Here is a 14,999-nt window from a genome sequence, read left to right as displayed (position 1 = left end):
TCCCCAAATTTATACACAAACGATTCTGATGCATTATTGGTTTACAGTATGATGATGATTCCATCACAGTTGTATGTGATAAATTACACTAGTCCATGTGATGCTAATAAGCTGGGATTTGGCTCTATCCAACCAGCACATCTATTTCCTCACACACGGATTTAATCATTCATCTTTCTCCGCTAGTAAGATTATACATCCTAGTACCATACAGTGCCTCATTGCCACCACACAGACACACCTATTAGGACATCTCCTTCCATCCTACGCAACATCCATATGTGGCACCCCCTCATCAATACGATATGACATGGTCCCGTTCAGCCTTTTGCCCACACACACGCATGCGCCGTGCTTTCCAGCGCATCTCCTATACTCCGGCTCTGCAAACCGGACGTGCGCACGCGCAGATTCCACCAGCACCTTTCTCTGAGAATGAACGTGACTCCATCCCAGTGCGCATGCGCCGGCGTCCACAAACACTTCCGGTCTCATGCCCCTTTGGCGCTTTATAACTAAGCGCCTGTCATGGAGATAGTACCACACCGTCCATACCTCAGGACACGGGAGTGTCAGCACCGGACTAACTTGGGAGCCCAGACGCCAGCGCCAGCACATACCTAGACACGGCTGTGTCAGGACCTCTACACTTTGCCGCTAGACGTCAGGCACATCCCAGGGGGCTGCATCACTATGTCAGCAGTACACTGACAGGCCATTTCGTGGACGTATGTCTGTTTCATCAGATAAGTATTCCCACATTCTACTTACCTCGTATTGGCTATTGAATAACGCATATCTCACATTGCTTCACTTTGTTAGTTACACACGCAGGGGCGTCGCAACCTTAGGAGTACCTTTGAAATCATTATTAATCTTGGATTCCATACCATATCTCCTGTATCAAGTATTTCTACAGGTCAGATGCCTTCCGCGGCTTATTAACTAGAGCACGGTATTGTCATGACACATCCTCATTACTATAACTCCCAACAGGCTCCTGGTACGCGACCTCTACAGCCATCCACTGCATTATTCTAAGGAGCTATCCTTTAGCCCCAACCACTTGGGTTTCCATTGAAACTACATGGTAATAATTTACATCAAAATTCTTTATATCCTTACATTAGCAGTCACATTCATCCTGATGCCTTTACCCTTCATTCCACCAGGAAATAACCTGTCATCAGCACCTGTTTAACCCTGAATGGAGACTTTATTCTGCATACTAGGTGGGCCTCCCCTCTCCTTTTTTCCTTGCATGCACTTACTAGATTTTGACAGCATCCATTACCCCCCATGGATTTTAATATACATGGAGTGCTTGAGTTGTATACACTATTCAATGTAAAACTATTTGTCCCAATATGGAAATCCTTCTTTGACTCCCTTGTTTTATAGATAACCCTTGGTTACAAATGATTTCAATTCTAGTATACATCGCTACACAGTCCTACAGAGCCATCTCTCTGTACATGAATATCACCTATGAACCATGTATATAATGTACAGTATATGATTTTATTTGCTATTGTAAATATTATATTGTAAATAGTTGTATCTTTATGTTTTTTGCAGCGACGTTGTGACCAAGGCTATGTATTGGCCGAAACGTTAATTTACCAGTCGCTTGATCTCACAACCACTATAAATAAACTTCCACTTGCAAGCATATTTTTCTCCTGTACGTGTGCAGTGATCTTTATATTCAGTGACTTTGGAGCTATTGGTTCCCTTCACTAGCACCGTCATCTTCACCCCTGTTGAGTGCTAACCATCACATTTTTTGGATTACGTAATTTTTGGTTATAAGCACCAACTGAACACATGTCATCCGAGACTCATGTGTACGATGATGCTACAGGATCAACAATCCTGTCCAGAATAAAAACAAAAGCAGATTTTCTTCACATACCGAATAGGGATATTAAGACAAGAGATTGGGAGAAGGAGAAAAAGAGACTTATAGCCTATGATCTACACTGTGCCACCCTTGGGGAATACCATCGGCAGGGGAAGATACCACGAGGCCTACGGTGTAACCTCCGACCAACTCTATTCTCTGATAACGACCGATACTGCACTACATTTCAAAAAATACTCAACAAGTGTTCCTTTGATATTATTTTACTGACTGTTGAATTCTTACAGGAGGCTATAAAAGAAACGGAAGAAAAGGTCGCAACCATCGAGACGCAGCTCACCTCTACTCTCACCAGTTCGGAGTTTAGTACCTTAAAGAACAAAGTTGACTCTATCTTAGCATCACATCAAAAAAACTTGGAAGAGAGGAAAAGAACGAAATTCCAGAGAGACACCGAGGATTACCTAAATAACAAAGTCTATCGATGGGACGAAACTACCCGCAGGCAAACCTTTCCGAGATCACGTCGCCTGGCGCAGAGGTCTACAGCCTCCGGGGACTCCTCACCGGCCGGGGGATCCTCTCCTGGATCCGGAAGCAACGTCGGTGGAACTACAGCAAAAGCGGCTTTTTTAGGCCAAAGCAGTCGCGTACCAGGAGGTCGAGAAGGAAAGGATCGAGAACGCCAGATGACTCTCCGGTCACAGGTAGGGGTCCAAACCTGGTAGTAAATATCTCCGACTATTCTCTCTCCCCTCTTGAGTTCAGGGTGCTGAACAAGGGTCTGTCCTTTTGCCCAACTCCTAGATGGGATTCTTTTCAGTTAGAAAAGGACCTACAGAGTTTTTATCGCAGTATACGTCTCAAAGTACACTTCGATGATAATCCTCATTCCACTGAGAATACACTAGGCTCAGTACCAGACAGAGACAGAGGGCCACTAATTACATTGGACTCATTGGGGCTTAGGAACCCCAGTAAGTTCATGCCTCCCAAAACCAACCACGCTGTTGAGACCTTCATCACTCTCTTAGACAGAGACATTAAAGAAACTATCCGTGACCAACGCCTAGGTTTTCTTCCAATTCGACATAACCTTACACCCCTTGAAAAACAAGCACTTACTGCACTCAGGGACAATAAACATATTGTTATCAAACCGGCAGATAAAGGTGGGGCCACTGTAGTGATGAACAAAAGCCACTATACAGCTGAGATCAAGAAACAGTTATCAGATACCACCACATACAAGAAAATCCAATCAGACCCAGTTTACAACATTCGGAGAAAGATTGACATCATCCTGACGAAACACTCACAACTACAAACTATTGACGCCAAAACCAAAACATTCCTGATTAATAACCATCCGGTAACGCCAGTGATTTACGTCCTCCCAAAAATTCATAAAAATCTACAAAATCCCCCGGACGCCCTATCGTGGCATCCACTGACTCGATTCTCAATCCCATATCCATTTACCTGGAGAAAATACTTACGCCGTATACCCACAAAACCAAATCCTTCATCCTTGACACAAGTGACTTTCTTAAAAAGATCCAGGACATCAACACTGTCCCGGTTGACAGCATTTTATGCACTTTTGATGTCAACAGTTTATATACCTCTATCACACACAACACAGGCATAGAGGCGGTTTCCATAACTTTATCCGAAGCAGGAATGGACACACGCTCACAAGAGCTCTGTCTCGAATTACTCGATTTAGTACTCAGGGAAAACTACTTTCTCTTTGGGGACGACTTCTATGTTCAAACATGCGGCACCGCCATGGGCTCCAACATGGCGCCCGCTTATGCCAATCTGTATATGGACCGTTTCGAAAGGGATTTCATCTATTCCAATACACTATTTCTACAGTATGCCCGCCAGTGGTATCGTTACATAGACGATATTTTTTGCATATGGCTGGGGGACCACAGCTCCCTAACAGCATTTTACAATACTATCAATCAAATCCGACCGGAACTCAAATTTTCTATCTCACATCACACGGAGGCAATCACGTTTTTAGACACCAAAGTTTGTAAAGATGCCCAGGGTACTCTCACCACCGATATCTATACCAAACCCACCGACCGTAATAACCTTTTATTATATAACAGCTGCCACCCGAAATCTACCAGAAACAGTCTCCCTCGATCTCAGTTCAAAAGGGTCTCCAGAATAGTATCTAACCCCACCATCAGACAGTCCAGACTACATGAGATGTCCAAAAAATTTGAGGACAGGAATTACCCAGGCACACTTCTCGTTACAGAGATGACCAAAGCCTTATCCGTAACAAACTCCCCAGCGACCCCTGTTCCCAAACCATCTAGGCTACCCTTCGTCCATGGTCACCATCCATCCATGCAGAGAGTTCACAATTTGATCCACAAACAGTGGCCACTTCTAGCAAGGGCATACCCCAGAATAGCGATTTTCAAAAATCCCCCCTTGATGTGCTTACGTAGACCACCCAATATAAAGGATAAACTGGTCAGGGCCGACGTTGGCTCCCCAAAACAAACTATGACCCGCACACTCAGTGGACAAACCAGAAGGGGTACATTCCCATGCCTGAGTTGCACATGCTGTTCTAACATTATCAAAGGGAGTGAGGTGGTCCATCCCCGTACAGGGAAATCATATCCCATCAGAGATTACCATACGTGCGAATCGAACTATGTGGTATACATCATTAAATGCCCATGTGGCCTACTGTATGTGGGCGAAACAATTCAGGCCATCAGAGATAGAATCACAAGCCACAAATCTACAATTAGATGTGGAAAAACCTGGTTGCCACTACCAGCACACTTCAAAGAGGCCAGACACAACATATCGCAACTCCGATTCCAGGTGTTAGAAAAAGTGCACAGACCAAGACGGGGGGGTAACCACATCCAGCTGTTGAGACAACGTGAAACATACTGGATCTATACGTTGGACACACTCAGCCCTAACGGCCTTAATCGTGAAATTGACTGGCTAACATGATACCTTTTTCTTCCATAGACCCACTGAATAGTTGCACGCAACCACTCAGCAATCCTCTTTGTGGAGTTGGTAAGATTCCCCACCTTAGTGCAGAATTTTGTCTAAGTTTCCTTCTGTTATACTAATTTCCTTCTAAGTTTCCTTTTGCTCCTATGGTTTGGACTCCTACTTAGTTTATACTACAGAGTACTACGTGTATAATTATTGTGTGTTATTAGCCTGCCTCCCCAAATTTATACACAAACGATTCTGATGCATTATTGGTTTACAGTATGATGATGATTCCATCACAGTTGTATGTGATAAATTACACTAGTCCATGTGATGCTAATAAGCTGGGATTTGGCTCTATCCAACCAGCACATCTATTTCCTCACACACGGATTTAATCATTCATCTTTCTCCGCTAGTAAGATTATACATCCTAGTACCATACAGTGCCTCATTGCCACCACACAGACACACCTATTAGGACATCTCCTTCCATCCTACGCAACATCCATATGTGGCACCCCCTCATCAATACGATATGACATGGTCCCGTTCAGCCTTTTGCCCACACACACGCATGCGCCGTGCTTTCCAGCGCATCTCCTATACTTCGGCTCTGCAAACCGGACGTGCGCACGCGCAGATTCCACCAGCACCTTTCTCTGAGAATGAACGTGACTCCATCCCAGTGCGCATGCGCCGGCGTCCACAAACACTTCCGGTCTCATGCCCCTTTGGCGCTTTATAACTAAGCGCCTGTCATGGAGATAGTACCACACCGTCCATACCTCAGGACACGGGAGTGTCAGCACCGGACTAACTTGGGAGCCCAGACGCCAGCGCCAGCACATACCTAGACACGGCTGTGTCAGGACCTCTACACTTTGCCGCTAGACGTCAGGCACATCCCAGGGGGCTGCATCACTATGTCAGCAGTACACTGACAGGCCATTTCGTGGACGTATGTCTGTTTCATCAGATAAGTATTCCCACATTCTACTTACCTCGTATTGGCTATTGAATAACGCATATCTCACATTGCTTCACTTTGTTAGTTACACACGCAGGGGCGTCGCAACCTTAGGAGTACCTTTGAAATCATTATTAATCTTGGATTCCATACCATATCTCCTGTATCAAGTATTTCTACAGGTCAGATGCCTTCCGCGGCTTATTAACTAGAGCACGGTATTGTCATGACACATCCTCATTACTATAACTCCCAACAGGCTCCTGGTACGCGACCTCTACAGCCATCCACTGCATTATTCTAAGGAGCTATCCTTTAGCCCCAACCACTTGGGTTTCCATTGAAACTACATGGTAATAATTTACATCATAATTCTTTATATCCTTACATTAGCAGTCACATTCATCCTGATGCCTTTACCCTTCATTCCACCAGGAAATAACCTGTCATCAGCACCTGTTTAACCCTGAAAGGAGACTTTATTCTGCATACTAGGTGGGCCTCCCCTCTCCTTTTTTCCTTGCATGCACTTACTAGATTTTGACAGCATCCATTACCCCCCATGGATTTTAATATACATGGAGTGCTTGAGTTGTATACACTATTCAATGTAAAACTATTTGTCCCAATATGGAAATCCTTCTTTGACTCCCTTGTTTTATAGATAACCCTTGGTTACAAATGATTTCAATTCTAGTATACATCGCTACACAGTCCTACAGAGCCATCTCTCCGTACATGAATATCACCTATGAACCATGTATATAATGTACAGTATATGATTTTATTTGCTATTGTAAATATTATATTGTAAATAGTTGTATCTTTATGTTTTTTGCAGCGACGTTGTGACCAAGGCTATGTATTGGCCGAAACGTTAATTTACCAGTCGCTTGATCGCACAACCACTATAAATAAACTTCCACTTGCAAGCATATTTTTCTCCTGTACGTGTGTAGTGATCTTTATATTCAATACATAGGATATACCGTACAACTACAGATGAGTAGAACTAAAAAATATAAATATCAAAATGTCATAAAAGTTAATCCTGAACATATATTCAATCCAATGGAGATGGTTGCAAGCAGTGTCAGACTGAGGTGCTAAGGGCCCACCAGTAACATTGACTGTGGGGGCCCACTTTTCACCTGCATACAAATATTACACTACCATTTGAGGATGGCCCATGCCCGCTAATAATAATAAAATATTAACAAAAATGGCGTAAGGTCTCCCCATTTTTGACAACCAGCCTTGCTAAAGCAAACAGCTAAGGGCTGTTCTCAAGCTGGTAAGGGGCCATGGATATTGCTCCCTCTCCCTGCCTAAAAATAGCAGCCTGCAGCCTCCCAGAAAAGGTGCATATATTAGATGAGTACTAATTTGAGTACTATTCGGTGAACCCCTTGTGTATTTTTGGTACTAACTCAACTAGTAAAGGTGAATTAAGTTGTTAAAAAAATGGCGCATACCGATTCCCTGGTGGACACTGTCTCCATTTTGATGCAGATCGGCACTACTCCCATGCTTTTGCTGTAACCCAGTATAAGATAAGTTCCCTCTTGAGAGGTTTTTTTAACCAGTATGTTCTCCTGATGAACCAATATATGGGGAAGCGCGTCACTGGATTGAATTTTCTATGTATGATTATGAGTATATTCATACTGGACTATCTATGTGTGATTATGATTGTTATAGAGGTCTAAAATCCCCTTAAAAGACTATATTGATGGGATATGCAATCTGGTTGTCAAGATATTAAAAGAGATGTGCAACCTGGCTATCAATGTACTTAAAACTCTCTATGCCACCATTTGTTTATATGAGATCTCTACGCCTCATTCTTTTATCACTGGTCCAAATTATAGGAGGAATGTGAATCACAGGTCTGTTTATAGGGCTATGTGCAATATGAATATATAACCACATAAGTAACCCTTATGATACATGTATCAAAAATATTTCCTGTATTTGCATCAATATATGTAAGACCTGGGAATATGTGCAATATAGGTAGCTGCCTGCATTTCCTAACCCTTTCTTAAAAGGACACTGTGTGTCAGTCTTCTAATCCCTCTCTGATATATTACACATGCCATATGGTATATCAGAAGTGGGGCACCACGTTCACCTGATTACTAAACATATGGTACTGTACTGTTAAGCTTCTGTGCATCCTCATTCAACGAGAGGGAGGGACAGCCGTCGTTGAGTGGGGGCGCCACTGCACAGGATTGAAGGTGCCAACCTCCGCTGGTAGGTAGGGAGACAATAGTGTTTTATTAGGGTGATTTTTCCCTTCTTTTGATTCTCTCTGATAAAAATTGACCCTTGTCCTTGGGGTTAGAGTAACTTTTAGACATATTAAAAATTAAAAGTTTTGTTTTATATGATTTATCTATAATTTGAGTGCTATTCGTGAACCCCTTGTGTATTTTTGGTACTAACTCATCTGGTAAACGGCATCTATTAGATGCGCCCATTCTGGTACTTTGCCTGGCTCTGCCACTTGCCCTGTAGCGGTGGCAATTTGGGCTTCATATTTGTGGGGTTGATGTCACCATAATATTGACCGGTGACATCAAGCCCACAGATTCGTAATGGAGAGGCGTCTATAAGACACCTATCCTTTACTAATCCTAAAGTTATATTCTAAATAAAGATACATCCAGAATAAAGTCTTTTATTTTAAATAAAAACAAAACACTAGTGATGAGTGAATAGAGAAATATTTGGATTCGACAACATCGGCACATGTGCTTTTTAATATTTGGACCGAATAACAGATCCAATGTAAGTCAATGGGAAAGCCGAATATTTTTATGCTAGACCCAACAAACATGTCTGGGGGCATGGGAAAAAAGCTGAAATGGATGTTAAGCGCTAAAACTAGATGGAAACAGCATGGAGAAGATGCCTGCATGCCTTTCTGACTCACATATGGTATCTGGGAATAATATTGTCACTTTTTCCTTCATAATTTCATGTATATAATGCAAAATAAAAATAAAAAAAGCAATAAAAAAAACAAACCTCCCCTTTAAATAGATAGAATAAAAGCCGGTAATTCATCTGTCGCATACAGTAAAATCATAGCGTGACAGGTTAGAATAGAATAGATAGAATAGATATATACCATAATCATCAAATCTATATTATACACAATAAACATTCATTAAAACACAAAAAATTATAAGGCAGTACATGATCGGAGAACACATGATACAATACAGTTAAAAGTGGCATCAATAATAAAAAATTATTCTCATGAAAGCTGTTTTACATATATAGAGATGGAATTTTACAAGATATCTACCCAAGCGGACTCATAAAAGTTTAAATATATGGAAGAGAGAAGGTAAGAAATATATATGCCTCTGTTAATTTATAAAATCTGCTCAGAATTCCTACAGTAAATGATTATCTGTATTTTTATAACACTGCCAAGGAATGGTAACCTATCAACAATTCAGAGTGAGGGTGCGTGTCCACGGTCCGGATTCATGACGCTTTGGATGGAGCGGAAAACCGGCTCCGCCCAAAGCGCCGCCCCCTTCTGTACGCGCGGTGATTCCGGATGTGTTCATTGCACACATCCGGAATCTCCGCACTCCATACATAGGGCCCTGTTATTTACCTTGCGGCAACGGAGCGACGGCGCAAGGTAAACAGACATGCTGCGTTCTAAAAAGACGTTCTGCATGTCCGGAAACGCAGGGCCGCCGGATGCGTCTTCACACGCATAGTGGAGACGAGATTTCATAAAATCCCCTCCACTATGCTGTAACATCTGGATGCTGCGGGTTGAACGCTGTGGTTTTACACAGCTAATCCGGATGTAGTCCGGACAGTGGACACGCACCCTAAGGGTATGTTTCCATGGTCAGGATTGCATCAGGTTTTGCTCAGGATTTGACGCAGGTAAAATCTGCACCAAATCTGCACCTGAGGTCACTGGCAGGTCACCTGCTTTTTTTATGCGTTTTACATGCGTTTATGATGCGCTTTTCATGTGTTTTTTGATGTGGTAGATAATAGATAGATATATAAATAGATAGATACGATAGATAGATAGATAGATAGATAGATAGATAGATAGATGCGATAGATCGATCTATCTATAGTATCTATCTATCGTATCTATCTATTATCTATCTATTTATATATCTATCTATTATCTACCAATATATCTATCTATCTATAAATTTATCTATCTATAGATAGATATATCCATAGATAGATAGATAGATATATATCGATAAATGATAGATAAGATAGGTAGATAATAGACAGATAGATACAATAGATAGATATGATAGATACGATAGATGATAGATAGATAGATAGATAGATAGATAGATAGATAGATAGATAGATACAATAGATAGAGGGTAGATAGATAGATAGATAGATAGATAGATAGATAGATAGATAGATAGATAGATAGATAGCTTCTTTCTGGGCTGAATAAATAGCTCCTCTTCACTATAAACGGTGTACTGCCTCCATTTTTTCTAGATTTTTAGATAGATAGATAATAGATAGATAATAGATAGATGATAGATAGATGATAGATAGATAATAGATAGATGATATATAGATAGATAACAGATAGATAGATGATAGATAGATAGATAGATAGATAATACCAAGCCCAATGTTTAGTAATAAACATAATAAAATAGTAATAAAGAGTTAGGCCGGGATCAAACATGCGAGAAACTTGGACGAGTGTGGCATCTTAATATTCAGCACTCCTGCCGGCACTCAGGAGTGGAGTGTGCAGCTACATGTATTTCTATGCAGCCGCATACTCTGCTCCCGAGTGATGGCAGCAGTGCCGGGTATTAAGATGCGAGACTCGTCCAAGTTTCTCGCATGTGTGATCCCGACCTTAAATAAAGACACACACATGAAATCTGCTTTAGGCCAGGGTCACACTTGCAAGAAACTCGCACAAGTCTCGCACCTCAATACCCAGTACTGCCACCAGCACTAGGGACTGGAGTGTGCGGCTGCATGTATTTCTATTCAGCTGAACGCTCCATTCCTGAGTGGTGGCAGCAGTGCCAGGTATTGAGGCGAGAGACTCGTATGAGTTTCTCGCAAGTGTGACCCAGGCCTTAAACGCAATATCTGTTTAATTTAAAAAAATTGAAAAAATATGGCATGGGCTTCTGCACAATTTTCTGCACCAGAGAGGGAAAGCCAATGACTGGGGGACGGATGTTTGTAGCCTGGGAAGGGGTTAATACCCACGGAGCTTCCCAGGGTATGAACATCAGCCCGCAGCTGTATATTTAGCCTTTACTGGCTATAAAAATAGGGGGACCCCCCAAAAAAATGATGTGGGGACCCCTTACACAGTAATTTATAGCCAGAAAGGCTACGCAGACAACTGCGGGCTGATATTCATAGCCTAGAGAGAGGCCATATATATTGCCCCCCCTTGGCTACAAATACCAGCTCCCAGCTGCCTCAGAAATGCCAGTTCCGGCGCTTAGCCTCTATTCCCACTCCCCTGTAGCAGTGGCATATGGGGTAATGGGGTAATAAGGGGTTAATGTCACTTTTGTAAGTGATATTAAGCCAGCTTAGTAATGGAGAGGCGTCAATAAGATACCTACCGTTACTAATCCTATAGTTGTGAAAGGGTTAATAAAACACAGAATAAAGTATTTTAATGAAATAAAACACCACACAGTTTTGATATCTTTATTGTGCGCTCATTCCTGCGATGCCCTCATTCTCTTAGAAAAAAATGAAAAATAATAAACCAACAGTATACTCCCTGTCTCCGATGTAGTCCATTTAATAACGAGTGTCCCACGACTAGTCCAGCTCTGCTACATCTGGATGCCTGACATCCAGATGTAGCAGAGCCTATAGATAATCGCCGGAGATAACTCTCCAGCGATCACCTACACTGCAGTGTTCTCACAATCAGCTGATCAGCTGACCGTGAGAACCAGCCTAGTGACCGGAGATAACCCCTGGTCACGTACACGGCAGTTCTCATAGTAAGCTAAGACATCGCGAGAACTGCAGGGGACGCGGACTTCTGGCAGTGGGACAGGTAAGACACATGTAAATTAGTAGACATGCATAGCAAGCTGCATTTACGCAGTTACTACACATGTGACTAATCATTAGATGCCATTTTACCGCATCTAATGATTATGGAGCGCCGCCGTATTGTAAGCAGACATGCTGCGTTCTGAAAAGACGGGCCGCATGTCCGTTTCCGCGGGTCTGCTGCAGGCGTCTTTTACCGCATAGTGGAGACGGGATTTCGTGAAATCCCTTCCACTATGCTGTAACATCTGGACGCTCCGTGTTTGACGATGCAGCTCTACGCAGAGTCAAACAGGCAGCGTTTACTGACTGTGGAAACACAGCCTAGGGGTATGTGCACACGTTGCGTATTCCATTGCTGATTTTTCCACGCAGATTCTGCAGAATCCGCAGGTAACATGACCTGCGTTTTACCTGTGGATACCCTGCAGGTTTTCTGTGGATTTTGTGCAGATTTTGGGCGTATTTCACCTGTGTTTTTACACCTGCAGATTCCTATAATGAAATAGGTAAAACACTGCGGAATCCACATAAAGAATTGACATGCTGCGGAAAATAAACTGCTGCGTTTCTGTGCTGAATTTTCCCCAGCATGGGCACAGCGGATTAGGTTTTCCATAGATTTACATGGTACTGTACACCGCATGGAAAATTGCTGCGGATCTGAGGGCCAAATCCGCTGCGGATCAGCAGCCAACGTGTGCACATGCCCTAAATCTCACTTTCATATCCTCATTAACCCCTTCATGACAGAGCCAATTTGTAGTTTAATGACCAGACCAACTTTTACAATTCTGTCCACTGTCAAATTATGAGGTTATAACTCTGGAATGCTTTAACGGATCCTGCATGATTCTGAGATTTTTTTTTCTCATGACATATTGTACTTCATGGTAGTGGTAACATTTCTTTGCGTTTATTTTTGAAAAAAATGGAAACATGGCGAACATTTTTAAAATTTTGCAATTTTCAATATTTGAATTTTTATGCCCTTAAATCAGAGAGATATGTTGCAAAAATTCTTAATAATAACATTTCCCACATGTCTACCCTATATCAGCACAATTTTGGAAACAACATTTCTTTTTTGTTAGGACGTTATAAGGGTTAAAAGTTGACCAGCAATTTCTCATTTTTACAACACCATTTTTTTTAGGGACCACATCACATTTGAAGCCACTTTGAGGGGTGTACATGACAGAAAATACTAAAAAGTGACACCATTCGAAAAACTGCACCCCTCACTCTGCTCAAAACCACATTCAAGAAGTTAATTAACCCTTTACATGCTTCACAGGAACTGAAGCAATGTGGAATGAAAAAATTAACATTTAACTTTTTTTCACAAACATTTTATTTCAGAACCATTTCTTTTTATTTTTACAAAAAGAGAAATTGAACCACAAAATTTGTTGTGCAATTCCTCCTGAATATGCCGATACCCCATATGTGGTGGTAAACCACTGTTTGGGCGCACAGCAGAGCTCGGAAGAGAAAGAGCATCGTTTGACTTTTTCAATGCAGAATTGGCTGGTATTTAGATCGGACACCATGTCGCATTTGGAGAGCTCCTGATATGCCTAAACAGTGGAAACCCCACACAAATGACACCATTTTGGTAACTAGAACCCTCAAGGAACTTATTTAGATTTGTGTTGAGCACTTTGAACCCCCAGGTGTTTCACTAAAGTTTATAACGCAAAGACGTGAAAATGAAAAATCATATTTTTTCCACAAAAATTATTTTTTAGCCCCCATTTTCTTATTTTCCCAAGGGTCACAGGAGAAATTTGTCCTGAATACGCTGATACCCCATACGTGGGGGTAAACCACTGTTTGGGTGCACAGCAGAGTTCGGAAGGGAAGGAGCACCGTTTGACTTTTTCAATACAAAATTGAGATCGGACACTATGTCACGTTTGGAGAGCCCCTGATGTGCATAAACACTGGAAACCCCCACGGCACTTGTCTAAATCTGTAGTGAGCACTTTGAACCCCCAAGTGCATCACATAAGCTAATAACGTAGAGCTGTGAAAATAAAAAATCATATTTTCACCATAAAAATGCTCTTTTCACCCCCAAATTTTTATTTTCCCAAGGGTAACAGGATAAATTAGACCTCTAAAGTTGTTGTGCAATTTGTCCTGAGTATGCTGATACCTCTGTTGTGAATTCCGTTCTGGGGCTCCCTCCTGTGGTTGTGAATGGTACTTTTGTGAGTTCTGTCCTTGGGCTCCCTCTGGTGGTTTCGAGTGGAACTGCTGCTCCTTGAGTTTGGCTGTAGCAGCTGCTTTCACTTATCGTCTCCCCTGGCCTTGCTATTTAACCTGGCTCTGGTCTTTAGTTCATGCCAGCTGTCAATGTTCTGGGTTGGATTCAGATCTCTCCTTGGATTTCTCTGATGGCCTGTCCATTTCAGCAAAAGATAAGTTCTTGCTAGTTCTTTGGTTGTCCATTTGCAGTGGACTTTATTTCTCAGCTCATGTTATGCTTCTTTTTGTCCAGCTTGTCATTATGATATATTCAGGCTAGCTGGAAGCTCTGGGGAAGCAGATTTGCCCCTCCACACCGTGAGTCGGTGTGGAGATCATTTTTGTAAACTCTGCGTGGATTTTTAGTTTTTAATACTGACCGCACAGTATCCTTTTCTATTCTGTCTATCTAGATTAGTATTGGCCTCCTTTGCTAAAATCTGATTTCATTTCTGTGTACGTCTTTTCCCTCTCCACTCACAGTCAATATTTGTGGGGGGCTATCTTTCCTTTTGGGGTTTTCTCTGAGGCAAGATAGCTTTCTATTTCCACCTTTAGGGGCAGTTAGTTCTTAGGCTGTGACGAGGTGTCTAGGGAGAGTCAGGAACATCCCACGGCTATTACTAGTGTTGGTGTTAGGATTAGGAACTGCGGTCAGTAAAGATACCACCTCCTCAGAGCTCGTCCCATGTTGCGTTTTAACCACCAGGTCATATCAGTGTTACTCCTTAACCACCAGGTCATAACAGTACAGCTGGCCCACAATGTGTTGAATGCATCTTAAAAGAGGGAAAAGAAAGTTCTGAGTCATTTTTTTTTCCTTTGCAGTCTGTTTTGTCT

General features: G+C 42.1%; 1 long non-coding RNA gene across 1 annotated transcript; it reads left to right on the top strand.

The window, feature by feature from the left end:
* The first annotated feature begins 992 nt into the window (after positions 1 to 992).
* On the top strand, positions 993 to 2,277 carry LOC143793982 (uncharacterized). The gene is made up of 3 exons (XR_013220361.1): positions 993 to 1,090; positions 1,173 to 1,232; positions 1,579 to 2,277. It is a non-coding gene; the product is annotated as an uncharacterized LOC143793982 (long non-coding RNA).
* Positions 2,278 to 14,999: the final 12,722 nt, after the last annotated feature.

The sequence above is a fragment of the Ranitomeya variabilis genome, chromosome 1 (genome assembly GCF_051348905.1).
Source record: "Ranitomeya variabilis isolate aRanVar5 chromosome 1, aRanVar5.hap1, whole genome shotgun sequence".
Taxonomy (NCBI): domain Eukaryota; kingdom Metazoa; phylum Chordata; class Amphibia; order Anura; family Dendrobatidae; genus Ranitomeya; species Ranitomeya variabilis.
This window is presented reverse-complemented; position numbering and strand designations above follow the sequence as displayed.